Genomic DNA, 27,365 nt, shown 5'->3' with positions numbered 1-27,365 from the left:
AGATCTGAGTGGGAGGCAGGATTCATTACACCGAGCAGAGGAACAAAGAGGAAATGTCTTTCAGCCGACTGCTTGTGTCTGCCGAGGCAGCATCCTCACCAGTGCCAGGGTTTCCCTCCCTGGAAGGCGGAGGGTCAGGCAGGGCAGTGACAGTGATGCCAGGATCTTGGCAGCAGGCTCTGGGAACCTGTTCCTGGCCTGCCACAGCTCCTCCATGCACAGGAGGAGCAGCAAGTCTGAACTCTGGTTTTCTAAGGGATGTTTTTCCTTCTGAAGGAGACTGGAGAAATAGAAATAACATTTCAGCCACCAGCATGCTTAAAGTAGAGCCCTGGTACTCAGTACAGTGACATTTTCTGAGGGTGTGTCTCACTGTCACCCATCCCAGCTGGCATTCGGTATAAATGGAGCTCTGAGGAGGTGGTCATCAGTTGGTCACAGCCTGTAGTTCAGGCAGTCAATCCAAGGCTTGTTACCATCACCTCAGAGTCAGTCTGTACTCTTGGTACTGACTGGCTTTGCTGTCCAGTCTCAGCAGCTGGTCCATGCTGGGAAGGCTGGCAGGGATGGAGCAGCCCCTCTGGAGCTGCAGCACCTCTCTGATATTTCACAGCATCCCATACCTGCTGGGCAGAACCCAGCCGTGCTTTGGCTTTAGAGTTTTCTCAGATGCACAGCTCCAAGATGAATCCAGTTGGATTCATCAGCTGGCAGCAAGCCTGGCACCAGCTTTTCCTTCAGTTGGCTCAAAAGCTGGCCCAGGAGATGGAATGAGAGTGGAAAGGCTGCATTGCTGCTGTATCCCATCCTCCATCCTCTCTGTGATGCCTGTTCATGCAGAGTGCTGGGATGAGGAGCTCATGGTTTTTATGGGAATCCCAGGGCCGTGAGAGGGTGAAGAGGTTTTCATCTCCAGTGTGAACCAGAGGGACTGGAAAGAATGAGGCAGTAAACACAGCTAACAGCTTGGCTCCTGGAGGAGCAGGGGGAGCTTTGTGCCCAGCTCAGCACCAGGGGATGAGCCCAGAGCATGGTGCACAGCCAGGGCACTCTCTGCTTGTGGCAGAAGATCAGGATTTCTCCATGTGTAGATGCTGCCACTGAACCAGTTGTGTCTGTGCCCAGCAGGGATCCAAGCCTACTGGGGTCAGTGGCTGTGGTTGAGGGGGTCTTGGGGCATAAGCCTGCACAAGGTGGTGGTGGAGCACAAACTGGGCTCTGTGGCGTGGCAAGAAGATGCTGAACCAGGCTTTGCTGCTGCTTGAGGTTTCCCCTTGCTCTCTGGCAGGGCTTGAGTTGCTGGCACAGGAGCACTTTGGCATGCTGGCAAAGTGCTGGGACTCGGTGCATGGCTCTGACACGTTAATCTCCTAACTGGGGCTGTCTGTGCCCTCTGGACCAGCTTGTTAGTGCCCTGCTGCCTGTGCAGGTATTTTCAGCCATCAGCAAGGCCGCTGGTCCCTGGGCATTCCCACCAGACAGTCGGGCCGTGGGGTGGAACCAGCGAAGCCACTTGGTTTTTAGTTTCAAAGACAGGAACCCAGTGACCTTCGGCAGATTTCATAGCCCAGCAGGCTCGTGTAATTGAAGCTGGTGATGATTTGTCATGGCTCTAAGCTTTCCCTATCTATTTCATTCCTCGCTCCCTCCGTCTCTCTTGTTCCCTCTTTCTCTTTCCTTCTTTGTGATCTCATTATCTCCATGCCTTTCTCTTTTACTCTCTTCAACCGTAGCATATCCCAGCATGGAGAGGTACCTCAGGATCTATTCGTCTTTGAGGGATTTAGCTTTTGCCTGTCACAGTATTTTCTCCACTTCACATCCATTATCCAAGAAAACCTCTTTCTTCCCATGACCAGGACACCTGCACCTGCCAGAAAAATCCAGCCCATTCCATCATAAATAATGCATTGCTGTGGTCAGTACCCCCAAGCAGCCATGAGCTCCAAATCCCAAATTTCCACCCCCCATCAGGTGAAGGTTGAAGTGACATTATCACTTTTATCGAAATTCCCTGGTAGAAGGCAGGTTCAACGCTATTACCATATTTCAATTCAAGTCATTCTTATTTTAATTAGCCTTAAGTAATTAGTTCTAATTCATTGCCATTTTTTGCTCTGCATATTTTGGGTTATTTACTTCCCTTGCTAAGTAACAATTTGATGTAATTATGTGCTACTCATTCTTTCTATTTACATATGCTCACTCACTCAGATTTCCTCGTTGGAATTTCAACAGATCCTTTGAATTCCCTTTTGAATTGTTTTCTGAGTTGTCAGCGGTGTGGAAATTGTGGGGTGGAGAGAGAATTGATCCTCTTCTTTGGACATCCCTGGTGCCAAAGGCAGTGACAGTGCATGTGAGCACCTGGGCTGGCAACGGGCTGCTCTTGGCAGGGAAGGTCCATTGCCAGGCTTTGTTCCTGGGAGTCTGGATTCCCATATGAAAGGAGTTTGGGGACTGTATCCAACTCTCCCTGTCTTCCTCTTGGGTTGTTTTAGCCCAGATGCCAAAGGGACCAGTCAGTGTTGCCGCTTCCTTTCATTTTCTTTGTGCAGTCAGAGCTGCTTTGGCTTTCCAGAATGGAAACGCCCTGGCATTCCAGAAGTGCAGTGCCTCCATTGCTCAAAAACTCGACACCCTTTCAAGTTCTGTTTTTTTTGAGACCTTTTGAGTACTTTGAGCAAATTGGTCACATTTCTATATGTCAGTTTCTTATCTGGAAGGTATTTTTATCTCAGCAATAAAAATTTTAGAATTTTTCTAATTCCTCTGAAGGACCATATTGTTCTCTCCTTCTTTTCTCAAGGATTGCCCTTCTCTTAGCACCTTCTCCATAGCTGAGATTCTCAGAGGGTTGTGGTTCATCCATCTGAGGCTGTTTGCTGACCAGCTGCTCTGAACCCATCTTTTCATTCCCTCAAAACTTGATTCTGAGCAGTCTTAACGTGCCTTCCTGCAGATCCTGCAAAAGCGTGGATTTCATGCTCCCATGGAGTGTATTTATACCTGTGTGTATATGCCTCACAACTTTTAAGTGCATTATCCAACTCCAGCTGAATTTGATAGAGGGTAGCAGTCTCAAAAATAGCAAGTTCCCTCAAGGTTTGAGCAGGCAGGCAGAGGTAGAAGAGAGATGCCCTACTTCTACTGAGGAAAAAGCTGCCATGTTGTGCTGAGCCTTTATTTGGTGCCGGTGAATCCATCTGGGAGAGAGCACAAATCTCAGCACCCCACCCACAGGAAGGACTTCAATCAGCACATGCCCCTTCTCGGTGCCCAAGTCAATCAAACTCAAGGAAAGCAGGATTTCATAGTTCTGGTGCTCATGGAACTACTTGTTTTCTTTTTCAAGTAGCTTTTTCACTAAAATCTTATCAGCCCTTTGAATCCATGTCCCATTAGCAAATCCTACTTGCTTCATGAATATGCACGTTCACAATGTGTAGCATTGGCTTAACTGCTCCCACTGAAGTTGGTAATAAAACTCCTGCTGACTTCAAAGAGAATAGAGTCAGGCCGATGCGGAGTGCTTTGGAAAATCCCACCCCTTGTTGTTATTTTATTCTTAACACATCCACTCAGGAGTTGTGGGATGAGACTAAATACTCCAGAATGAGTAAAGAGGGGAAAAAAAAAAAGAACGAAAAGATCAAAGAGCCAAAAATGAAAATCCAGATTCTGAGGTAAATATTTAAGGACCTGTCTTTAAAGACTCGCAGTGAGAGCAGTTCTACTTCTGTTTGAGGAAGGGTCACAAACTGCTGCCTTGAGGCAGGGGAGTCACTCACACTGAGGCCACTGGTGGAAGTTCAGACCTGAATGACACAAAGTGTATGGGACCTCCAAACTGCGTCAAGGCTACACAAGATCATGAGTTGGAGTAGAATTGATTCCTTTAATTCTGTCCCTACACTTCAGTTTTCCGTGTCTAGGAGGGTCCAAAGAGGTTCTGGTCCCCCCTGCTGGCTCCAGGACAAGGAAAAACCCAAAACATCCCTTTGGGTTATCAACATATGCAAGAGAGCAGATCCATCTTAAATGATCCATTCCTCTGCTCCTCTCTTGCTGTGAATTATGCAGGGAAAAGGTGTTGCAGAGCTTTACAGCTCTTCAGTTTGGGTTTTTTTGCAGATGAACTACGTTTTCAGGTCTTTGTTTTCCCAATACTTGGTGCCATAGCTTCCAAACTGCCATGGGAAGGGGAAGGTTCCCTGCTACAACCCAATTTAGTGGAGCATTTTGCATTGAGGTGACTTCAAGGGGACATAAACATACTTCAAATTGTAACAGATGAGTGATTTCAAGGCAGAACTCCCTTGACGTGAACACATTCTTACCTGTTTTGCTGAATCAGGGCACGTTCTTCTTACAGGGACTTTGTGCTTTAGTGTGGGCTATTTTGGTATTTTCTTCTCCTAAGATTATTTCCACTGGAAAAAACACAGTCTTTTTCATTCCAGCAGTATTTTTGGTAACAGTTACTATTTCCTGACAATATGTCTGTATTTTAGGACAAAACCAAATTACATGTTGGGAGCTCCTTTCCCCACTGCAGTTTCTCCAGCACTACTCACAAGCCAGTTACATCAAGACCACAATCTGGAGGAGGCACAATAGAGGCTATATTAAGTTTTATACAGACTTGCCATCAAATTACATGCAATAGCTACTTGATCACGTTGTATCAATCCGTTTTTGCCTGGCCATTTGGAAAGCAATTGCTTTTATCTTGATGGCTTATTTTTAAATTCAGATCTTGCAAGGATTTTACCAGGAGTTTTTATCTAGTGACTGCAGAATTCTCCTGGTCACATGGTTTAGTACAGTATGACTGTTAGTGCACAGTTGCATGGTAAGGGGTATTGGCAAAAAGGACACTCTCACTGTAGTTAATTTTCATTGTTTTTCTGATTTTTTTTTTTTTGTCTTTTACGTCTATTCCTTGAATTCTATAAAAATCTTGACAGCAGTTAGAACTTGATGCTATAAAACAGGCTAGAAACAACGACAAATATTTTTTTTTTGCTCTCCTGCCTGCCACTATGCTCCAGAAGACTGTGAATTTACCATCAAACATCTGCAGAGCTAGAACCTCTCTTTTAAGCTCGGTAATAATAGGTAAAATCCTACTCCCTGGCTGCACCATATAATCATTATTATCTTACAAATCCGAAGTACTTTGTGTAATCTTCAAGACTGTGTTCCTAGTACTGTGCTTTAGGAGAAAATAGACGGATCATAATTGTGGAAAATTGCATTTTGTTGCATCTTTTGCCAGTTCCCTGAGATCAAAAGGGTTAATTTCCCTTGCTTTGTACAAACTTTGAATCTGTACAATTAACTCTGATGAACCAGAACAGGACTTGTACTGCAGATTTTCCTTGTGGGTTTATTCCTTTAGCTTGGTCGTGGAAAGACCTAAAGAAGTTGAAAGAATCTCCAGTTTGCATTAGATACAAATTATTCCTAATTTACCTCCCAGATATCTGTTGTTCTTCTGGTCCATGCTTTCACATGAATCTTAATATTGGTTTTCTCTAAAAATAGAGTTGAGAGGTTGATTTTTGACTCATTAAGTTTTATTATTAAAAAAGGCCTGTATAGCTATGGTTGCACTATTTTTTTAAAGTGCCAAAATAATGTTGGATAGCTGCAGAAGTAACCCAGAGGATGAGTGGAAATGATGAAGAAAGAAGTTCATACAAATGCTGCCTGGCTGGAACCTGTGTACTTTGTTCTACATTGCAGTTTCATTCTGAAACTTATGTAAAAGCGCCGTATGCGATGAAACTTTTAGGTGTATTAAACCCATCCCATAATGTTTATTTTTGTATATGGACAAGAGATTACAGCTTTTCCATTGAACTTCCAAAGTCATCATCAAAAGCGATCGTTACTCCGTGAACACTTTGTAGTCTGCTATCTGTCCTACGCTGGTTAATTCATGTAAATCTAAAGAAGTGGTTGCAGGCAGGATGGCATCAGAAATATGGAAATAGAGCATCTGGGTAGAAAGGGTAGGTTTTTGCAATGTTTCCATTGAAATTGTTTTCTCCTGCCAAGTGAACAGATGCACTGAAAACAGAGAGTCTTATCGGCAGCCTTTCTTTTGGGGAGAATAAATGAGTGAATGATCTATCAAAACCTTTTTTTCATTTGATTAAACAGCTGATATTTATAGCATTTCTAAATATAAACCAAACTGAGGTGAAAAGGAGGAAGGTTCACAAAGAATGGCTGCTCTACAAAGTCAGGTGCTGTCCCTGTACCCAAAAGTATTTTTAAATTCCTGTTTCTTCACCTAAGCTGAGTGAATGCAGTTCACTGCACTCGGAGGGTGTTTAGCAGACTTACAGTCCTGATGCTCATATTTTGGTCTGATGCTGTGGGCTGCAGATATGTTTGCTTACAGATTTCCTTTTGTTTCACATTAGAATAACAACAGCTTTCCTAAGGGTTTCAAGAGTCTGCCTTTTTGGTATGTTACAGTACAAGTTCTGGAATAAATAGCTGGAAAGGCTGAAAATTTAGCAATGAGGTAATAGAAAAATTTGTACCTTGCAGGAAAATACAAGATTTTGACATTTGGTTGCATTCGAGGTAGAATATTAAGTTATTATTAAAATATAATTCAGGTTAATATAAATGTCATTTAGATATGAATGTTTAAAGATTTTGTTATATGACAAAAATAGAAATGAAAAATTCTCCTGAAGTCTTGCAAATGAAATGTTTGATTCATCAAAACATTTCCTAATTCTTTTAAAATGTGATTTTCCCAGAACTAATTCATGTAATGAGAAATTTCAGCTTTGTTGAAATTTAATTTTCTGCTGGGAGAGTGAACCAACACCTGACCAGGGCTGCCTGACTATAGAGCCTGCTGTCAGATTTAATTCCTTTGTCAGAAATTACATGGGTTTTAACCCACTGACCATTGGTATGATACTATAATGCTGGGCTTTTTTGTTTTTGTCTTTTTCCAAACTGAGCTACATCTTCTTATTAAAATAATTTTGCATTTGTTCTGAAAAATTTCCATATTTTTGTACTTTGTATAAACTCCCTTGTAATAAGGCAAGACAAACCCTTTTATGTTGCTGTCCCTTTCATGGAAGTCTCCTTTGGCCACTTTTATTTGTGATTTTGCCTTTTCCCTTGATTATGTATTGAGATTTCTGTTAGACTCTTTAGCATTCTGTCCTGCTTTTGGGTTACAGTGTTCATCTTTGGAGCCTGTTGTCTCTGTGTTTCTTTATCAAGGGAGGCAGGTTTTTTATAACTGCATTTTCTTTGCATTGTTAGCAATCCCAAACATTCTCCTGAAATACGAGTTTTCACTGCTTAATGTAAGATTTCATCATGAGTAATCCTGAGTCATTTAATTTCATATCTTTTAAAATGTCTTATCTAAGATGGTCAAACTGACATTTGTGTTCTCTGTCAACATAATATTCAGTCTAATATTTTGTGTTCCCTTCTTTCCAGTGAACAATCTGAACCCAAAAGATGCCATTATTTGAGTGTTTTTGCTCAGATATTTAAATGCTAGTATGGAAAATGATTATTGATTTTTCACTTAAATGATGTAGTCTTCTGCAAAAATCAATTTTCCTTATATATTCACCAGCTGTATTTAAGAACCAGCATTTGGCTAGCACTTTTCACAATTTAAAATAGAAAAATCTCTCATGCAGTGGCTTTCCTTAAGAGATCTCCAACACTTTGCTGTCACATTAATCTGTTCTTAAGTAGAGGAAAATTGAGGCAGAGATGTAGAGATTTGCCCCAGGAAACTCAGTGGTTGAAGCAGGCAGGAAAAGAGAAAACAAGTCAAAAAGGAGAAACCAAGCATTGGTATCTGTCGTGCTGGACTGATATTGTTAAGTGAATCTGTTCAATTGACAGGAGGCTAATTTATATCTCTTAGGCTCTAAGAATCCTGTGTGTTCCATGTTTCTGGATAGACAGATGGATGCTCCCTTCACATGTCTGCGTTACTTTTGGTATCACACTGTGAACTGAAGGTCCTGCTCTACCTTGCCTTGAACACATTCCCATGAGCACAGTGAATAGCCTGCTAAATATGGATGATCCATCTTGATTTTCCCGATGAGTCAGGAAAAAATACTGGGAATTTTTTTTTGACAGGTGTAAGCCAATTGGTGCAGGGAACTTAAGTCTCCAAGGCATTTCCCTGGCCCCCAAGGAACCCTTTGGCTTCTGGCCATTGGCTTTTTGCCATCAGCTGCATCCTATTCCTGCAGTAGCACGCCCCAGGAAAGAGCACAAATCTCTTTCTCCTGGTGAATTAGCACTCCCAACTCTTCCCCCACACTGGATGGCTTTGGAGTAGGGTTCTGATATGCTTTTTGCAATTTGTGTGCCCCGCTCAGAACCAGTTGCAAACATTTCCTTTGGAAAGCTGTTTACGGATGGCAGCCTGGCCTTCCTCTGGTGACTTCTCCTGCCATTTAGTTCCCTGTTTGGTTTTCTCATGTTGATCTTTGAAATGGCAGTGTCTGGTTTTTCTGTAGAGTTGCTGGATCCCGAGTCCTGGGTTTTGCACAGATAACCTGCCCCATGTTATATAGCAGAGGTGGAATCTGGAGAGGTTTTGGCAGGATGGCTCGAAGAGGTGGCTTAGATGGCTCTAAAATCTAAAAGCTTAGATGGCACTAAGAACTTGGTCTTCTGAGAGGACCAAAACTGGCTCCCAGTGAAGTCATAGAAGGTAATAATCTCATTTATTTATGGAAGACATATGGCAAGAAGCCTCCTAGAACACAGTAGGATTATTTTTGCAGTGCAGGTTATTAGCGTTGACCCTGGACTACAGCAAAACAGAGACATGAAACCTTCTGTCTGCAAAATAGCTCTCAAGGTTGTAACCAAACACTTAAAATTGCAAGACATGGCTGTTCAAAACTGGGAAGGTGGGTACAAGGATACAGCTGATGTCTCAGAAATAAATTGTTGGTTTGTAGAAGTTTGGAATTGCTAATCTCAGGAAAACCCAAGATCACTAAAAGGCTTGGTCTTTTAGAAAGGCTGCTCTCAGTTGAGACACCAGTCCCTGCTTTCCTCCCAGGGCTGCAAAATTACAACTTTCAGGTCACACTTAGAAAGCAATTGGATGTAATCTGTACCTTTTGCATGACATAAAAGAACTAGATGAGATAATCAGGCACCCTCATGTCCTCAGGTCTTTTTCAAATACTGAGATCACTACCATAACTGTGCTTATGATGATTTCCCCTCCTCCATCTCCCGTCTGCTGAGGGAGCTGCTTCTCTTGTGTCTGTTCACAAGGTGTTGGCCAAGTGCTCCCAACCTACCACCACTACTGGCACAACTTGAGTTGTCTTCTCTGGTGGAGCACTCCCTGTTCTAGCACTAGAAAGGTGAAGTGTCCTGGCCAAGTTCATCATCTGGACTCCACAGTCAGTGGAGAAAGTTGAACACCTCCAGAGTGTAATTCATCCCATCCAAAAATAGATGTTTAAGACAGGAAGAATGAATCACTCTCTGGGGGTTGGTGCACGTCTCTCTGTTCACTGATGATAAAAGAAGTCTAGACAATTACCTTAACCTAGACATCCAGCTGTAAGACACCTTCAGCTGCGTGAGATCGAGCCGTGCTTTCAGGTCCCTAAGGGCCGATTTCCACCCCCCTGTTCAAATGGGAAGTAGTTTTCTGATTTCACAGCAGCTTTCAAGCTGAAGTCACTGACAATCAGAATCTCAGTGAGCCACATATGGCAGTTTTACCATAACTGAATAGCTTTTTAATGAAAGGGTTTTTACCCTCAGTCCCATCTGGGAGTTATCCATGAGAAGTTGATGGTGTTTTGAGGAATATTTCTTGCTATTACTTGCTGAATCATTGGCACCATTAAATATTGCTGCATAATTTCCTCCCAAGGAGCCTGTTGCATGTAGATAATATTCAAAATGTGGTCCCCATTGATTACTTTGATTGAACATATGCCACACATGATATTCTCCACGAGCAGGAGCACAGCTCTTCAGATGGCGGTTGCAAACACTCCCATTTGTGAGTTCATTTGTCATGGTCTGAAATTCATCTCTCATCTCCCTTGCCTTCCTGTGAGCTCATTTGTTAAAGCATTTGGGGAAAGGCAGACATGGAAAGGCAATGGATGACTGCAGAAGGCAACAGAGCACCAAGACCATAAGGAGCATCCACAGAGTCTTGGAGAAGGAAACCACAGTGGAGGCAGCTGAGAGGAGGGAAAGCTTCTAGCATTGGACAACCAAAGAGCTGGAGTTGCCAGTTCCCACATCCACTGCTGCAGTTCCTCACTGCCCACCTTGCCCCATGGAGGTGACCAATGCAGGAGCAAAGCTGGCAGAACAATCCAGAGTACTTGGATATTGGCTGCTCCACTTCCCAGCCCGGAACTTAGGGCAAAGCCACTTTCAGCTGGTGTTCCCATGAAGAGACCAGACAGTGAGCAGTGGCCAGCACAGCCCAGCTCCAGCCCCAAGTGGTTGTCCTTGCTCCAGGGACAGTGATTCCTGTTCCTATTTGATTGCAGAGCAGATATGTGGGGATGATGATGTCTCCAAGGGGACAAATGGTTCCCTGGCAGAGGTGGGCAGATGTGTTACTCCACGGACAGGGTGAGCTGGTGGAGAGGAGACTTCAGGGTGCCAATGTGTGTGCCTAAAGCTTCCATCCCAAGCAGGTTAAAAAGTTTGGAAATGACACACCTTTGGCATCTCTGCAGAGAAGGACATCTCTGCTTGCCTTGAAATAGATAAAGATTCAATTCCTTTGACTTTTTTTAGATTATTTTTGACCTTGCTGTTTTAAAAATTCAATTCAACATGGAAGCACAGTCTTCAAGGAAAGTTCTTGGAAAACATAGTGACCAATATTGCTAATAGAAAACATTCCCTTTTTCAAGATGTCTTTTGGAAGACGGCAGTAAGTTTGGATGAATCCTGAAATGTTTGGGTTTTAGGTTTTTTTTTTTTCATTTGTATGTGGATTTTCCAGTTGCCAGAAAAAATAATTTGCCCAGTGATGTTACAGGTGCCTCTTTGCTTCCCCTGCCAAGACATCTGCCCACTGCTGCCTGCAGGAGCCCTCGGTGGAGTCCAAGCCAAAGCAATGGATGTGTTTCTCTCGGGGAGTTCCCTGCTTCATCCCTCGCTGTGTCAGAGCTGAACACATCCTGCCAAGATTCAAGCAAATATTCCAGAAAAGGTTGAGATATTCACCGAGCTCAAACCATTGTACGAGAAGTACCCTGAAGCAAAAACAGAGCTGTGAGACACCATCACACCGAGTCGCTTCCCCCACCCCGGCAGGCGCCATGCCGTACCAGACAAACTCCTCCAGATAGAATCCAGGCAGAGATGTTTGCTTAACACAGCAGCTCTTTGAAAAGGCAAATAAATGGACAGTGAAGCTACACAGACGTGTCACTGTGCTGCGATTTCCGTTTAGCATTTACGTTTAGTGCCAGGAAACCCTGACTCATGAATATGAAATCAGAAGGAAAGGAAGAAAGCAGTTGTTCATTATTAGAGCTTCGAATTGGGCATGTGGTGGAAATTAGCATTAAAAAACACAGTTTAAAAGAGAGGGGCTGGTTCTGATGGTCCAGAAGGCTTGAAGAGCCTGGCTCTTCAGCCAGGGGATGTGCTTTTGTGGGGCCCTCTCTGCTCTCAGGCTTTGCCCATGGGGAGTTCCTGCTAGAGAAGGGTCCTGGAGCTCAGGGTTACCCATGATGAGGCTCTTGCTCACCTTGAGGTGGGGGAAAGCAGGTCCTGAATATTCCTGGAAATCCTCCAAATTTGCCTTGAGGTAATGGTGAGCAAAGGCAGGGAAGAAAAGCCTCTTAATTACCAGAAATAAGAGAAATAACTGAGAGGAACATCCAAGAAAACAGATCAACTTCAGATAGAAATCCTGAGGTCCCTAAAGGAAGCTCACATTTAATTGAGACTCAGTGGGGTAGAAATGAAGGAACCCACAGCCCTGATGCTTCTGCACGTGGGATGCCTGTCTCTGCCCCTCACCTGCACTCTAGAGCTGAGAAAAGCCTCTGTGAGCCTGGGGTGAACCTGGCTTCCTTCAACACAAGTTATCTTCCTTCCAGCTGTGAGGGTGGGACACCATCCTTCTTTCTGCACCTATTTACCTCGAAAAAGCTGAGCTTGTTCTGCCAAGGAGGGAGGTGGGTCAGAATCACAGAATCATAGAATATCCTGAGTTGGCAGGGGTCCAAAAGGGTCATTGAGTCCAGCTCCTGGCCCTGCTAAAGACAACCAACCCCAAGAATCACACCAGGCACCTGAGTGCATCGTCCAAACTTTTCTTGAACTCTGGTAGGCTTGGAGCTGCAATCACTTCCCTGGGGGAGCCTGTTCCAGTGCCCAAACACCCTCCAGGCAAAGAACCTTTTCCTAATGTCTCTAAGAATTAGAGTGATGCTATTGCAGCAAATAATTTTGGTGGTACTGGGAAGGAAGAAGCAAATAAAAACATTGCTGCAGGGTGGCAAGGGCTTGATTTCCAAAGCAGCTCCTTGCATCAAACCCTGGGAGCAGCTCAAGGCAACAAGGAAGTGTGTCATCCCCTCCAGTGTCTTCATCTGAAGCCTCCCAGCTGTGCTGTACAAGTACCCCTCAGTTTCCTTGCATTTTGGTAATTCCAGTGCCCTTAAAATATGACAAGAGCTAATCTATCAGTGTGGGGCACAGCAGCTCACAGTAATAGCAAAGCATTTGGCCGATACCCCTGGTCTGGAGGATGCAAGGTGCCGGGCAGGAGGTTGGACAATGGGCTGAGTGGGCAAGTGCCCATGGGACCGGACAGGTCTGCCAGGGTGCTCCTCACCCAAGCGTCCCCGTGCCACCTCTGCCCTCAGTGACAGCACTGGATCCTGGTTGTTTTGCAGACCCAGGCTTTGCCCCAAGGCCAGGCCATGGGAAGCTGCTGGCAGGGCTCTACTCCAGCCCGTGCAGCTATGACAGCTTCAGAGAGTCGTTAGCAAGCAAGGCGCGCTTGACGTGAATAATTAAAATACCTGCTGTGCTTTTAAATAGTGCAGAGCCAGCCTTGGAGCTGCGTGTGTGAGCGATGGCTGCTGTCTTTGGAGGAGGCCAGAGGAAAGAGGAGGGCTGATATCCAGTGGAAAATTAAGGGCTTGATGCTGCTTCTGGCAGGAGGAGGCATGATGCTGGCAGCTTCCACAGGGATGCAGGCAGTCCCTACTCCCCAGTGAGACTGGAGGCTGACACAGCTCTCCTTGCTGATGAGCAGATATCACGGCACAGAACTCTCCAAAGTCTCTTCTCTGCCAAAAATTTGAGCAGCAGTGGAGCTCAGCACCCACCCTTCCAGCTGCCCCAGGGCTCCCATGCTGGTTCAGCTCTCCAAACCTGTGGGACGAGGATGTGGAGCATGGGAACAGGGACAGCCCCACAGCCTTGGGGCTCCATCAGCACTGGCAGCGCGGGGCCCCTCAACTGAGCACACACAGGTGGGGTCTGGGCAGGGTGCACTGTCTTTTGCTAAGATTTCCCCAAGATATCAATTAGACACTGAAATCAAAACAGTTTCTGCATGAACAACTAACAAAGAGATCCCTGCAGTCTCTCAGCAGCCAGACTCCCTCTGTTCCTACCCCCAGCTGCCTCGGAGTTTGTATCAGAATAGCACTGAAGGGCCCCGTGCCCCAGCACGGAGGAGCTTCATGGAACAGGGGAGGATATCAAACACTGTGGCTGTGTCAGTGCTGCTGGAGCATGGAGCTGGGAAGCTGTAAATCATCTCTTCTTGTGAAAAAACGGGTTTCTGGGCAGGGGATGGAGGGAAAACTGACAATCCCTATGACTTAGTTTCAGATTGAATTAAACTATTGTTTGACCATAGATATTTATCTTTTTATATATAGATTTTTTTTTTACTCCTGTGGAAAGCCTGGACAATTCCAACTTGGGGTCACTGTGATTTTTTTCCTTTTTTTTTTTAGTTCAGCCAGTGAACAAAAAACTGGTTTCTTTCACAGCTTTGCCATGATTACCCCCCAGGGCAGGTGGAAGCAAAGTTTTTAGTAGAGACAAGGAAAAAAAGGGTGTTTGGGGACTGGCACGGTAAGGAGAGAGGTAGAGCTGTGTGCTGACAGCTTTGCAACAGTGTGTGAAGATCATCCTGATGTTTGGACCATTCCCTGGTCCCACGTGGGGAGTGGGAGCTGCCACCTGCACCCCTTTCCCGTGGCCCTTTGCCCATGAAAGGCCAGGGCTCTTGAGCTGAGGATCAACAAATTAGTCTTCTTCTCCCCCACTGCAGAACGTTATCCATCTAAAGATTTCCTTTAATTTCGAGCCGTGTAGAGTTTGAAAAGCCCTTCAAGTTCACTTGGGCTGATGAATTGGTAATTGAGTGTACCTGGATGTCGGTGCCGGCTCTGCCTCTCTCTGCATTTGTATCAGTCCGTGTTTGTTTTCTCCAGCTGTAAATCACTCAGAACTTGGAGAGGCTTTTATCAAATCCTGCTAGGAGCCGGTCATTTTTCTTTTCACAAACACATTGCTAATGCCACGTGGAACCCACCATCTTTGCTGTTCATTTAAAAACAATGAGAATGGTATTAAATGGGGAAAAAAGTCCTTAGCGATGGAGGAGAAGGAGGAGGAAAAGAATTGCTCCTGTCTCTCTGGAGTTTGCTCCTTTGGTCTAATGTCTGTCCCATTGATCTCTTAATATGCTCTGCTTTGAGAGCCTGATTTATTGCCCCACATTCTCTTATGCCCCTGCATGTTACAGCACACATTGTTCTCAGCTTCTCCAGCCCACCAGCAGCTCGGCTGCCAGCCTTGGTCCAGCCTCACTGGTGCTTCCACCTCCTGGGCTGCTCACCTGTGCCCTGGCCAGCACTGGGCGTGGAGAGTTAAGCAGGTGGTTTTAAGGATTTAAGGGAGTTGGGGTCATCATCTTAACATCTCCAGGTTCTCCAGTGTGTCCTTGGTGTCTACCTCTCCAGTGGCTTTGATGATACCTGGCCCTCGCCATCAGTTGTAGAGGAACTGCAGCTGGCTTCCTTCCCACACTGCCCATATCCATGGCTCAGTCCAGTCAATGTGCTCCAGCACTGACAGATTTGACAAAAGGGAATTTCAAACACGAGAGGGAACAGTCCTGATTTGCATTTTTTGGAGCTGCTCCAATCCCTCACCCAGTGGAAGAACTGGAGGAACGGCACCACACGTCTGGCATAACCCATCCACCCAGCCTGTGCTTGAATGTTGATTTTTCAATGAACTGTTACGTTGCTATTTGCTCAGTGGAAAAAACCAGCAAGTTATATCCATTGACAAAGAAATGTGAGGACTTTGCAATCTGTGTGTGAATGTTTTGTGAGCATAAAATGAGGTGAAGTTTGTCAAACGATTATTCATTAGAAATTGTTCATTTAGCTCTAATTGCTTGGGTCTAACTGTTCTTAGAAGGACTTCGTGACATCTTTGTAATGTCAGAAAAGTGTTGGCAGAAATTACTTCATGTTTGGGTGTAATGCTGCTGTTCCTGCTTTGCTTAGAAAGAGCAGTAAATGATGCTGTCTGGTTTCCTGTCGGGCCTGTGCAGCCCAGGTAGCTAATGGAGCGTGAGTGGTGCCTTATTGACTCCCACTTTCTCTGTGGAAGGAGTAATTAAATTCACCTGCAGAATCCCCGTCTTCTCATGCGTGGCAGTGTGCAACTTCCCTGCATCTCTGCTAACTAGATTAGAGATTACGCATGCTGATGAGAAAGCACCAACTAGAAAGGATCTGGCCTGGCTTTCAGATCCCAGCTGTTATTTGCAGGACTTAGGTTTAGGAAAAGCATTACTTTTTTTTTTTTTTTTTTTTTTTTTTTGCTTCTAACCTGACAAACTTTGTCTGGAAACCCAGAGAAACAAGCACCAGGGAGCCCCACCGTCTGTCTTCCAGCAGCATTTTCTGAAATCGAACAACACTTTAAAGTCTTGCCAGCTCAGCCTTTCACTTCACAGAATATGTGCCTGTCTCTAAAATCCCAGGTTATTTTTCCTTACTCCCATAATATTCCCATCCAACATTCACTCTCCTTGAAATCACCAATCCAACGTTCACCTACCTGCGTTCAAACACCTGTCACTGTTCTTGTGCTGCTGCCCTTCTCCTTCCAATTTAGAGATTATATTTCATAACTGACCTCCAACTACCTATTGCCTCCCTGTGACACTTCACCCTTGTCTGCCTGATTGATTAGTCTGTTATGCTCTCCACTCTTCCTGATGGCTTACAGATTGCCCGGTATCTGTCACAGGCTTCCTTTTTTTCTCTAATATTCTTGGAGTTTTGGAACACCCTCCGGCTGCCATTCTCTCTCCATATTCCCTGGCCACCACCTGCCTCTCTTATGAATGTCTAGTTTGGAAAAAGGAGAAGAAATCTTTTGCAAAATAAACCCCTACCTGCTGTGAGTTCACACATATGCTGGTAAAACACACTTCTAAGACACTGTCGTTTTCAATGGGGCTCTTTATTCCCTTTGCACCATTTGGAGGTATTAAAATGTCACTAGATCAGGCTGTGATCAGTGATGGCTTGGAAGGCAGCTTTCCCCAGCAAATTTCCTCACCTGCATAAGTCAATGAAGCAGTGACAGAGAGGGAACAATGTTGTGTTTAAAGATGTGTGTGGGTAGGAGGGTTCTGCCTCTGCTGAGGGAGAGGTCTGGGACATGTCCCAGATCCATCCATCTCCCTGTGCTTGTCAGAGGTTGTCCAGCTCTCTGATGTTGTTCCAGGCTTGTCCCAGCTCTGCCCATCACTCTGACATTTAATTAACTGCCCCATTCTCCTGGATCTTGCACTGGATTTGTGCTGTCTTTCTGAAATACCTCTTAGGTCATGTCTGAATATTACTAACAGGAGGAGTAACAAAATGGTTGTCACTAATATTGCTATTATTGTTACTGTGTAGATGATAATAAAACAAGACATTGAATATCACAAAGATGAGCACTGTTACACTCAGTGTCACTTCTTCTTGCTGTACTGGTTGTTTGGCAGCACAGGTGAGCAGGAACTGACAGCAGTGGGAAGCAGAGAGAGCCTTGGCCAGCCAGGCATCCAAAAGTAATAGAAAAACAACAAGGGTGTGGGAACTGACCACTGAGAGCAATAAAATCGCACCTAAGATTTAAAAAGACGTTTGTGAGACCAATCTTTAGGTGTAAAAAGGATTATTAAGCTAGTTAAAACCTGCACGTGCTGGGTGGCTGGTGCTGCTGGTGGCAGTGGCTCCTCACTCCTCCAGGAGCTCTGCATTGATGTTTTGTACCATCTGCCCTGGGCATGCCCAGAGCTGTCCATCTTCCTTGCATCTTTTTCCATCCCTGTCTGGCATTTGTCCCATTCTTTCTACTTCAGTCCCAGGTCCCCTTCCAGCATTTCTCACAGTCCCTCTTCCACTGGCAAGTGGATTTCTTTTCCCTTTTAGTTACTCTGTTGAGCAGCTGCTGTCATTTGGACCTCCCTGTGGTCTTCTTCCCCTTCCCCTTTGGTCCCTGTGTCTCTGTGTTTGATCCATGGCTTAAGCAGCTGTTCTGTCCCTGGGATGGCTTGGTGTTAATCAAGCCATCAGTCAGGCTTTTATCCCCTCTGATGAAACTCCCTCTTATGCTTTCTCTTTTATCCTTGCAGTTCAAATACTGGGCTTGGTGACCTCCTCGTGGGATCCCGAATGCCGTGTCCAGTGTGCCTCCCAGCCCCTGAGGACAACAACTAGGAGACATTCAGGACTGTGGCTGGAACCAGCAGTGACACTCAGGCTCAGAGGTGAGGGGTGGCCTTGTCCATGGCATCTCTGGAGTGAGAGGAGCAGCTGGTGTGAAACAGCTGCCCATGGGAGAGAGCTGGCAGGGACAGGGCAAGTTTTTCTGGAGAGGGCTCCAGTGCTGGGAATCCTCCCCAGGAGTGGATGGTGAAGGGGAGCCTCATGGCATTCATTGCCAGTAGGAAAGAGTCTGGTGCAGACATGGAGAGCGAGCCAGGGTTGTGTTTCTCCTGCTGCTGTTCTTAGGATGGCTCCTGGTGGCACTCATCTCAGAGTGCTGACCTTCCTGGGGAATCCCTGAGTGGCTGAGCTGCGGCTGCTGCACTCCTGAAAGTGTGGTAGCAATGAAAGTTATCATGGTTGCGTCTTTAATTTTTATTTTTTTAAAGATTGAATTCACATTCTTCTATTGAGATTTAAGGAGTGTGGAAAAAGGCCATTATTTCTTCCCCGCAGATGAGAAGTGCAGTGTGTGCGTCCACCCCAACTTCTACAAAATTCTGTTTTACAAAGCAGAAAAAGAACATCGAGTTCATGTTGGAGCTGTAGCTCAGTTTTCTAAGACCAGATTTTGCCTCGTGTTCCCTGTTCAAATGACTAGCTGTGCTGGGCACTTAGAAATTTTCTCCCTCTTCCTCATCTCCACCTTGACATTATGAAAAGGGTTTTCATCAATCCATTGAAAGAAGGAGATAACTTTTGTATAAAAGTGCACGGTTGACAGGGTTGAGTTTTTTGGGTAGTATGTAATTTTTTTTTTTACACTGTTATTATTTAAAATATGCTTTCTAAGAGGACAAAAGGGAAAAGCTTAATGGAAACAAATTTCTGTAGCAAAATGTGCAGCTGGATAAAAAAAGATTATTTCTGTTATTGCTTGGTTAGACAGGTGAATTTCGAATTTGAGTACAAAAGGTGCTAAAAAGTGTGCTTAAACTTCTCTTCAGTGTGCTGTTGAGATTGAAAAGAATAATTTTTGGAGAAAAACTTTTCTCTGAGCCTCTATTTCCAGCATTGTCAAATCTTTAGCGGCGGCCTTTTCCCACAGCCATTATCATGTTTTCACCTTTTCTTCTTCCACCTCATTTGTCCTTTTTTGAAGAAAATGTAGTGCTGGTGAAAGGCGGGCAGGTCCATGGGCTGGCACTGATCTGGAATGGAGGGATAGCAGAGCTGGAGGTGCACGGGCATCTCTGGAAGCCAGACCAGACCAGACTAGGGTTGCAGTCCCAGGGAAAGATGGACAGCCTGGCCTGGGGGTAGTCATTTTGAAAGCATCTTCAAGCCTACAGCCCTTAAGACCACCTTTCCAAAATGACTTTTAACCAATTAGGAACCTAAACATCAATGAAGATAAGCAGAGCTTAGGTGCTCAGGTCCCTCGGGGCAGACACAAATAACTCAGCAATGCAGACAGATAGACAGTTTGCCTGTCCAGATGAATCCAGACCCAGAGCCAGGCAATGAATTACAAATATAAGTGCCAAAACAGCAGGCTTGGGACACAAAGGATAAAAGACAGTTCTGTTATTTGAGCTGATAAGCTCTGCGTCTCGTCTGGAAGATGCCGGCATCAAAGGCTCCTGCAGGGATTTCACAATGGAGCGTTACACCATCCAGCACTGAGTTACCTAAGATGTAAAATGGGCCTTTGCAGAGAAAGCTTCATGCCTGCCACAAAGGAGCAGAATAAGAGTTTGTTTTGAGAACTATTAGGCTGAATAATTTGCAATTGATCTCCATGGACACTGTGAGATATTGCTCCCAACAGAGCAATGATTGCCATTAGTGTCTCAGCTCCCTGCCTTCTTCCTCCTTTTTCTCTCCAGCCTTTGCAAGGGCTGGGTCAAATGCTGCCCGGGCAGCATGAACAATATTTCCTCCTTTTTTGGTAATCATTGTCCCTTCTATTCATTCTTCAGGAGCCTTTTCACAAGCAAGAGGTATTTTCAAGGGTTGTAAGCATTCATCTCAATGTACGTTTTTATGCCTATTCTCCTTGGAAGAGCTCAAGAACTAATTTACTTTATTAGACCAAATGAAAGGAGCTTATGGAGGTAACCTGGTGTAGGAGGTCAGGGAGCTGGAGAGGAGAGACCTCTGAGACTGCTATGGAATTTCTTGCAGGAGCTGAAAAGTAGCTTTTGCTGTTTAGATTGGTGCTGTTCCTCCTTACATTGTGCTGGCTCTGTTTCCAGCACCGAGTGCTGAGATCTGAGTGGTCCCAGCACTGGTCCAGCCACGAAGGCTTAGGAGCAGTAGCATCTGTAAGCACCTTGGATTGGCAAGCCTGGAGGTAGCCAGGCTCGCAGCACTGGGCTGCTCAGCCAGGGAGGAGGCGCCCAGGGGGCTCTGGTGAAGGTTCCCACCATGGGGAGCCCCAGCCAGCCCATCCCAGGCGACACTCGACTGTGCAAACCCTTCTCCAAGCAGCTTCATGTGGTGAGCAGATGACTAAAACCCGTCTCCTGGGCAATTCACTTCATTCATCAATTAAATTGTTTGCTGTGAACGGTTTGGCCCCATCCAGCTCCAGGATTTCAGCCTTGTAATTTTGCTGGCAGAGGACAGCGGTGCCATGTCCGTGAAATCTGCCTGCCAACTGCTTCCTCTGCTAAGCATTTTCTAGGCTAACGATCCCGAAAACCTTGCCAGCAGCCCCAGCTCTGTCCCTTTCAGGGCAAGCCACTCATTTAAACGTGAGCACATCTAAATGACTCCATCTGCTAAGTGATGTTGGTAAAGAAAAGATTATAGCAGGAGTTAGTGCTGTGTCCTCGGGTTGTACCCCTGTTATAAAATGGGCTGGGAGAACAAGGGGACTGTGAGGAGCTGAGGCTCAAAACCACCTGGGTGACTGTCAGCTTGATTTATTTTCTTGCTCATTAGATAAATTAGAAAACTGGCAAAAGAAATCATCTCTCAGCTGCTTGGTAACCTGCCATGTGGCATGGGATGCCGGCTGCAGGGAGGTGCAGCTCCTTCCCACCTCCCTGGCCTCTCTCCCCAGGGACACGGGATGGGACTTGGGTCTGCTAGTGCCACACATCTCCTCGATGGTCCTGCCACCCTAAACCACCTCATTGACCCATCTGGCCGATTGCTGGCAACCACTAGAGTTTCACTTTTCTCTAATACCGTTGATTTCTGAATGGCAGCTATTTTCTAGGTGAAAGCAGCAGCACCAAATACTGCTTTTGAACCCTGGCTTTGACCCCAGAACTGTTCGTTACCCTCATTTCACACATCAGACAAGCTAAAGCAAAATAACCTGGATTGTGGCCATATCATCAGGCAGGACCTGCTGACCTTCAGAGATGTTGTTCGACTCCTTGATCTTGTGGCTTGTGACCAGTCTGCCTCCAGCAGCTGCCCCCCTTGCTTATGAACCAGACTAATTTTTGTTTGTCAGAAGGATGAAGCTTAATGGTCAGACTTGATTTAAATCCCTGGGTAAAATTCACTGTCTAGGAGGTCAGGCTCCATTTACAGCACCTTCTACCCTAAAAACTCACTGAAATATTCAGCCTACATAACCAAATGTTAAATTTGGATCATTTAAGGCATCTTCAGTACCTTTATCTGCATCTGATGCACTCCTATAGTGTGAAATGAGGCCACTGTTCTACACTTTGTATTTACATACGAGGAAAAGCCAGGATGAGCTATTAAAGAGACTGCAATGCATTTCCCAGCCAACGTGGAGGAATCCCCGCTGCAAACAGATGCTGAAACTGGGGGAGAACCAGGGCAGGACCTCTTGGGAAGGAGACCTGGGGGTTCCCAGCACTGCTGTGCCAGTGCGAGGAGGTGGGGCAATACCTGGCCTGTGAACGATGCTTGGAGCAGATTTCCTCTGCTGTCCATGCCCCTTCTTCTGCCCATGGGACTTCTGCACTGGATCCTTGTCACCCTGTCCCTGGAAAGCATCAGGACACACGTGTCCCCGTGGCTCAGATCCCACCAGGTGTGTGCCCATGTGTACAAACGCTGCCAGGTGAAGACACAGGGCTAATTCCTTCCTGTCATATGCAAGGAATCAGCTTATGGCCTGGAGCTCCGATTACTCTTATCTTAGCCTGCATGATGCTAGCCACATCCTGAAATTACCCTGATTTTTTCAAAACCCAGGGGATGGTTTGGACTCACCCAAGCGACGTGAGCAAACTCCAGCCCTGCTTTCAGCCCTCGCAGGTTTGAGGGGCTGTGGGTCAGTGCAGAAGTTGGGTCATGTAGTTTCAACCTCCAAATGCACCAGATGGGAAGTGCCTGGGTGTGATGCCCAGTCCTGAAATACCTGATGGAGCCCCGTGTGGAGCAGCACCAACAGCCCCTTCCCAGCCTCAGTGCAGAGCTGATTGCTCAGGCAGACTCACCTGCTGGGATCCTGGCAGATAACATGCCTCTGAAATGGCCAGCCAGGGAGAGATGCTGTCAAGCAAAACATGGAGTGAAATGTTTGGCTGCTGGGATTAAACTGCGAGTCCCACCTGTCTGCTGTGTGACACGCGGCACCACATGCTCCCACCCGCCACCGTCCCCATTCCCCATCACTGCCTGCCAAGCCCACCCCACTTGGAAATTAGAGTGGGGAAATCAAAGTCCTTCTCCACCCACTCCTGCTGTGCCTCTCAGCCACTGACATTAACACTGAACTGGCTGACATTAGCTTTGAATGGATTTTAATAACCCCCTTGCGAGCCTGAATTACCCACACAGCGTGAGGGCCACTGTGAATTTGGAGACCTGGAGAGGTCTGGGGCCAGACCAGCTCCCCAGGCTGTGGACACAAGGCCAGACCAGCTCCACAGGCTGTGGACACAGGTCCAGACCCACTCGAGGAGCTGCAGTGGCTTCTGCCAGTGGCAGCTGCTGGCATGGCACCCTGGCAGTTGTCTGGCCCCTGGAGAGCTGCTGCTCTGGCACCTGCTACCCACAAGTGTCCTGCCACCAGCAGGTCTGCAAGGGGCTGATGAGCTTCTCAGCACTGGGGATGCTGGCCCAGTTGCCTACCTCCATGGGATGTTCTCCCTTCTGGGGCAAGGTATGGCTGCTGCAGGGTGGTGAGAACCCCCAGTGCCATCAGTGAGAGCATCCCCAGCCCCTACCAGTGCATGGGATAAAACAGCAGCTTTGGTTTAGCTGCCTCTGTGCAGGGAATGCTAAATGAGATCACGCCTGGCCCAGCTGGGAGTCCGGACTAGGGTATGAAAATCTAGCAAGAAGATTAAAAGGTGTCCCCAGGCAGAAGAGGGTATTTATTCCTTTCTTTGTGGCTGAGATGTGCACGGCGTGGGAGTCATGGGGACAGTGACCTCCCCGGAGCAGCTGCACGTGGGCAGCGCCGTGTCCCCACGGGGACTGATCTTGGGGACAAGGCCCTGACTGGAAAAGCTCCTTCTGAGATATGGGTGGACACATCCAATCTCCCCTCCTGCACCAGGAAAGGGCTCCCTGCCCTGGATCTTCACTGCCAGCCCTGCAGCTCCTCCGCAAAGGGAAAATCCCTAATTTTCCTCTTCTTTTACAAGAGAGAAAGCTAAAAGAGATGGTCAGGTGGTTCTCGCTTCTTCTGGAATATGCAGGGCCTGGAGACATGCTCTGAAGTTACTGTTCCTCAGCTACAGCTCGAAAGATCTGAGCAAGTGATGCAGCCTCCTTGGCCATTCACAAAGTCTCATCATCGTGTGGGTGGAGAGTGATGATTCTAGCTGCCGTTGAAATCCACAGGTATTTCCAGTATGGAAACAGGAACATCCACAGGGATATGGACAGGAGATCCCAACTGGGGTGGGCCAGCAGCTTCTCCAAGTCAGGCTCTGCCAGGGCTGTGAAATCATCAAGCACTTGCAAGAACTGAGTACTGAAAACAACCCCTGAAAAAAAGCCCATGATAATGATTGAGTTATATTTAAGAGTCTCCTTCATACTAAGTAAATGCAAGTAGTTTACTCAGAAAATATTTCCCACTAAGATCATTTCTACATAAAATGCTAACAGATTGAGATTATGACTCTAATGATTATTTTTATTACTGGTTTGCATTTAAATAGCATATATTTCCCCCTACTGTTCTCTCTTTGGGTTAAATCAATAAAACCTATTAAGAAGATTCTTCTTCCTCTAAGATTCCTCCCTCTCTTCTTTCTTTCTCATCTCCACTGGTGCCCTTTTTATCCACCCACCACCAGAGATTTTTCAGAGCTGCCTCCACGATGTTGGTGCCAAGGATTTGAACATCCCCTTTGACAGAGTGGAGTGAATCCGATCTTTGCTGAGATGAGGGACTACAGAGGAACTCCAGCGCTGTTCCCTTTCCTCATCTTGGGCTGTGTTGCAAGGAGATGAAGTTGGAGCCTCTTCCCTCCTGTTTTAACATAGAAGATGTAGCTGTCTGTACTCCTGTACCTTCTTAGCTATGGATGCTCTTGTGCTCCTTCAAACAGAGGCTGTGGTTCACCAAGGAGGTGCTGGATTTCTGTTTGGAGAGGAATTATCCTGGTATATACACAGAGAAAACCATTAAGATGCTGACCTTTAAATTGGGCTTCTTCCTGCTCGTGTGGGGAGGAGGTGGGTTGAGTGCCCAAATCTTATTCCTTTTAATGGCAAATCCCTCACAGAGAGGCTTTGAAATGCTCGGCATTAATGCAATTTGCCTCCCTCTGCTGCAGCTTGGCTTTGCTGTGCAGAGGATGTCTCTGCTTCCCTCTCACAGTGACAGGCCCTATAGATTTGCTCCATAACTGCTGTGCCCAGGTACCACTGTGTATGGATCTGTGAGTTGAGGGCAGTGCTAACGCAGGGATCTCCATGCTCCTTAATCAGTATCACTGACCTTTCCTTCCTGCATTACTCTCAGCATCACTTTTTTTCCCCCACCAGCTTAATTTGCATCGGTCTCATGTTATCTATGTTTTTGCTTTGTCCCTGTTATCCCATTACCCTGGATAATCAAAGTTGGCTGTAATGGAAACAGCAGAAACAATTTGCTTACCCTTCTATTACAAGATATTCCCTCTACTAAGTCTGAGAATACCTGCAGTTCTGTGGTAATGCTAATTAACTGTGCATACATATAGAAAGTAAAGCAAACGGCACCAGGATCCTTTGGGATGGTAGGGATTAAAGAAAGATGAGTTATTATTCTCCTCTTTCTCTGTGCTTCACTGTCCCTACCCTCAATGGAAATTGCTTTGCACTTATAGAATAAAATGTAATACATGGTGGGGGAGTCACTGACTCTGCAGAGAGATGGAGGTGGAAGGAGCAGAGTTCTCTGCTAATAAACCCACTACAGAAGTAGTGATCCTCCCTGATGTCTCGCTTCTTGTCTGTTCCCAGAGTGGGACGGGGTCTTTTCCCCATGCAGGTCCCCCTGCCTTGGAGCTCAGTGCTGATTCCTCAGTGCCACAGCTATCCCCCAGAGCAGAGCTTCAGCAAGATATGTGTGGAAAACCTCCTGCCCAGCCTCAAGGATTGGTTGGAATAATGTCTGTAAATGAATGCCCGTGGCAGTGCAGGGTACCTGGAAGTGGCTGTTGTGTCCATCAGGATGCTCACGTGTCCTTCACTCATCTTGAGTAGCTGAGGCAGCAGCAGCTTCAGAGCAGGTGAAAGGCCTGGGGAGAATAAGAAAGATGGTAATGAGAAAAGAAAGATCTTTGGGAGAGGGGAGACTGTCCCAGCCATCCCTCTTCATTTTGCACTACATAGTGCCTCGGGTTCTGCCCACCCCTGAAGGTACGTGGGGCAATCTCCCACCATTAGTGTGCAGCATCCTCTGAAAGTCTCACATGAGGCTCTCTCCTGTGTGTCAGCTAAACCAAGAGTGACTGACACAGCCAGGCATGCGTGGAGGACTGCCAAGCTCTCCATGCAGGAGAAATCCCACTCAAGTCCACCCACCAGATGCTCACTGAGTTCCCCAGCTCCTCTGCCAGCAGCATGGACAGACCACCTCACTGCACCCCCGTGGAGCATCTCGGACTGGCCCTGACTCACTGTGCCCCTGAGTATGGACTCTGTGCTCTGGGAGGATGGTTAGACAGCCCTAGCACTACCCTGCCCCTGAAATTGTGAGGGAGATGTTGTTTGTGCTCTGATAACCACAGAACCTTTGATGCAATACTCATGTTTGGGATTTTACCACATCTCTCATCCTCCAGGTCTGTCAAGGAGCTTTACGCAGCCGTGACTCAGAGAGAGGCATCAGTGGAGAGAGTCTGTAGATGCAGCCAGCAGCTGTCATGTGGAGGGCATTAATAATGTATATGCAGGTATATATGCATGACCCACGAGCTCAGGACCTTCCCTCCCTGAATGGTACCAACTCCTTTAAAAGATCCCTGCGCCATGCCCTGGCCATGCCAGAGGGCTGGGATCTGTCCGAGGTAAATGGGCAATAAAAGGGCTCATAGGGGTGAGGGCTTGGTGCTGCATGTCTCTCCTTTTCCACTTGGAGCAATGAAATAACTCCTTCCTTGTCATTGAAACCTTCAGTGCTTGCTGCTCACCATCACCCTGTGTGGGGTTTTAGGACTGTGGGTACCACAGTGCCTTGCTCTGCTCACAAACCTGATGCTAATTAAGATGCTTTGAAACTGCCCCTATGGAATTCATCATTTAAAGCAACCCAGGTGCAGGTTGTTGGTACTAAGGGCTTTTGAAGTGCCTGGGTGAGGCCAAAGGGATTTTCAGGAGCAGCCAGGGCCCAACCAACTGCATACCAAGGGCCTGAACAGAGCTGTGCTGTGCCTTGCAGATGCATTATCCCAGCTGAGAGCTCAGTCCTGAAACACTTGGACCTCAGCAGAAGTGAGGAGACTCAGATTAGAGTGCTGGCTGAAGTCAGTCCCAAAATCCAGCCCAGCCATCTGAGACATTTTGGTTCTGATCAGGCAGCACAAGCTCTAATTGTAAGGATGGGTTTAAAAATGAAAATACGAGTTTGACTTGTAGGAAGGGATGCTTGGGATTGGAGATGGAACCATGTGTCACTATGATCAGTTGGGAATTTCTTGTTGATTTTACATAGCTGAGTCAAAGGTAAACTTCCTATTAACTTCCCTGAGAGAGTCTATAATGATTTGACCCTTAAAATTAAAGATTTGCAGTTACCAACTCCAGCACAGCTGCACTGGTGGAGTTCAAGAACCACACTGAAACAGCCAGCAGCTTTCAACAGCAACTGCACTCAGCACTGTCCTGTCTCCTCGACTCCTGACATCATTTGGGAAAAAAAAAGGCAAAGGTTGAATTCACGCATTTTGTTTCTCTGCAGTTCAAAGGATAGAAGAGCCTGGTTTTTAACTGGCAGCGAGTTCCCCCAGCTGGTACACAGGGCAGTCCTGAGACTGACACCCAGCCAGGCAGGAGGAGCAGCAGCCGAGGGGGGGAGGCTGTTTGAAGTCCTGGGTGCCTGCCACCCATCTGCAGGGACTCAGAAGTCTCCTTGCTAGATCTGGGGGAAGAGGAGCGCTGCTTCATTTCTGATCATTAATGCATTGGTCTCTT

At 46.4% G+C, this 27,365-nt stretch overlaps 1 long non-coding RNA gene across 2 annotated transcripts in view; it reads left to right on the top strand.

The window, feature by feature from the left end:
* Window positions 1–26,275, top strand: part of LOC108446701 — a 63,277-nt gene extending 37,002 nt beyond the window's left edge. The window contains exons 3-4 of one of the 2 annotated variants that reach the window (XR_001861989.1): window positions 17,717–17,851; window positions 26,018–26,275. This is a non-coding gene — a long non-coding RNA (uncharacterized LOC108446701). The other variant, XR_001861990.1, reaches the window with a different exon arrangement.
* The last annotated feature ends 1,090 nt before the right edge of the window (window positions 26,276–27,365 follow it).

The sequence above is a fragment of the Corvus brachyrhynchos genome, unplaced genomic scaffold (genome assembly GCF_000691975.1).
Source record: "Corvus brachyrhynchos isolate BGI_N302 unplaced genomic scaffold, ASM69197v1 scaffold5, whole genome shotgun sequence".
Taxonomy (NCBI): Eukaryota; Metazoa; Chordata; class Aves; order Passeriformes; family Corvidae; genus Corvus; species Corvus brachyrhynchos.
Note: the sequence above shows the minus strand (reverse complement) of the source record. Positions and strands in the feature narration are given on the sequence as shown.